The 2500-nt window shown below is 43.2% G+C and overlaps 1 non-coding gene across 1 annotated transcript; it reads right to left on the minus strand.

The window, feature by feature from the left end:
* Positions 1-204: 204 nt before the first annotated feature.
* Positions 205-276, minus strand: TRNAQ-CUG (transfer RNA glutamine (anticodon CUG)). The gene has a single exon. It is a non-coding gene; the product is annotated as a tRNA-Gln (tRNA).
* Positions 277-2500: the final 2224 nt, after the last annotated feature.

Below are 2500 nucleotides of genomic sequence, written 5' to 3' on the forward strand. Positions count from 1 at the left end.
TAGAAGAGCAGCAAATATTCACGTAGTCGGCAGGATTTGAACCTGCGCGGGGAGACCCCAATGGATTTCTAGTCCATCGCCTTAACTTTTCGGCCACGACTACACATGAGAAGCATTATAGCTACTCTAGAAATGGGCTTGGGCCTATGACTACACAGCATTAGCAAAAGTCAGAGAAGGCATGTGCGGCTAAAGTGATTATGCAGGTTCCACCGAGATTTGAACTCGGATCGCTGGATTCAGAGTCCAGAGTGCTAACCATTACACCATGGAACCACACACTGAGTTAAAAGCAGCCTAAAAGGAGGGAGCAATATACCTAGAAAAGTTGTACTGGAGAAAAGATTGTCGTCCAAAAGGCACTAGATAGTTTCCACACTCTGACCCCTTTCCATCACTTCAGCAAACATTTAATCTAAAGGATTCCATCTGTGCCTTAAGGAAAATTTCCAAAGGGACACATTTGTTGAAAGTTACGTATTTGGCAGGCATTTTTTGACTCCCATGGATCAAGAATATCAGCAAAAGACATTTTAGCCGGCAGTATTTGAACCTGCGTGACAAACGCAGTGGAAAGCTTGCCGTTCAAAAAGCATTCAATATTTACTACACTTTGAACACATTACTGTTTCCGTGACTTGCAAAAACCAACACCAAGCCACATACTTGTTAATATTCCCGGTTTACATAGAAGAGCAGCAAATATTGACGTAGTCGGCAGGATTTGAACCTGCGCGGGGAGACCCCAATGGATTTCTAGTCCATCGCCTTAACTTTTCAGCCACGACTACACATGAGAAGCATTATAGCTACTCTAGAAATGGGCTTGGGCCTATGACTACACAGTATTAGCAAAAGTCAGAGAAGGCATGTGCGGCTAAAGTGATTATGCAGGTTCCACCGAGATTTGAACTCGGATTGCTGGATTCAGAGTCCAGAGTGCTAACCATTACACCATGGAACCACACACTGAGTTAAAATCAGCCTAAAAGGAGGGAGCAATATACCTAGAAAAGTTGTACTGGAGAAAAGATTGTCGTCCAAAAGGCACTAGATAGTTTCCACACTCTGACCCCTTTCCATCACTTCAGCAAACATTTAATCTAAAGGATTCCATCTGTGCCTTAAGGAAAATTTCCAAAGGGACACATTTGTTGAAAGTTACGTATTTGGCAGGCATTTTTTGACTCCCATGGATCAAGAAGATCAGCAAAAGACATTTTAGCCGGCAGTATTTGAATCTGCGTGACAAACGCAGTGGAAAGCTTGCCGTGCAAAAAGCACTCAATATTTACTACACTTTGAACACATTACTATTTCCGTGACTTGCAAAAACCAACACCAAGCCACATACTTGTTAATATTCCCAGTTTACATAGAAGAGCAGCAAATATTAACGTAGTCGGCAGGATTTGAACCTGCGCGGGGAGACCCCAATGGATTTCTAGTCCATCGCCTTAACTTTTCAGCCACGACTACACATGAGAAGCATTATAGCTACTCTAGAAATGGGCTTGGGCCTATGACTACACAGCATTAGCAAAAGTCAGAGAAGGCATGTGCGGCTAAAGTGATTATGCAGGTTCCACCGAGATTTGAACTCGGATTGCTGGATTCAGAGTCCAGAGTGCTAACCATTACACCACGGAACCACACACTGAGTTAAAATCAGCCTAAAAGGAGGGAGCAATATACCTAGAAAAGTTGTACTGGAGAAAAGATTGTCGTCCAAAAGGCACTAGATAGTTTCCACACTCTGACCACTTTCCATCACTTCAGCAAACATTTAATCTAAAGGATTCCATCTGTGCCATAAGGAAAATTTCCAAAGGGACACATTTGTTGAAAGTTACGTATTTGGCAGGCATTTTTTGACTCCCATGGATCAAGAAGATCAGCAAAAGACATTTTAGCCGGCAGTATTTGAACCTGCGTGACAAACGCAGTGGAAAGCTTGCCGTGCAAAAAGCATTCAATATTTACTACACTTTGAACACATTACTGTTTCCGTGACTTGCAAAAACCAACACCAAGCCACATACTTGTTAATATTCCCGGTTTACATAGAAGAGCAGCAAATATTGACGTAGTCGGCAGGATTTGAACCTGCGTGACAAACGCAGTGGAAAGCTTGCCGTGCAAAAAGCACTCAATATTCACTCCACTTTGAACACATTACTGTTTCCGTGACTTGCAAAAGCCAACACCAAGCCACATACTTGTTAATAATCCCGGTTTACTTAGAAGGGCAGCAGAAATTAACGTAGTCGGCAGGATTTGAACCTGCGCTGGGAGACCCCAATGGATTTCTAGTCCATCGCCTTAACTTTTCGGCCACGACTACACATGAGAAGCATTATAGCTACTCTAGAAATGGGCTTGGGCCTATGACTACACAGCATTAGCAAAAGTCAGAGAAGGCATGTGCGGCTAAAGTGATTATGCAGGTTCCACCGAGATTTGAACTCGGATTGCTGGATTCAGAGTCCAGAGTGCTAAC

This window comes from Eleutherodactylus coqui, chromosome 11 (assembly GCF_035609145.1).
Source record: "Eleutherodactylus coqui strain aEleCoq1 chromosome 11, aEleCoq1.hap1, whole genome shotgun sequence".
Lineage (NCBI taxonomy): Eukaryota > Metazoa > Chordata > Amphibia > Anura > Eleutherodactylidae > Eleutherodactylus > Eleutherodactylus coqui.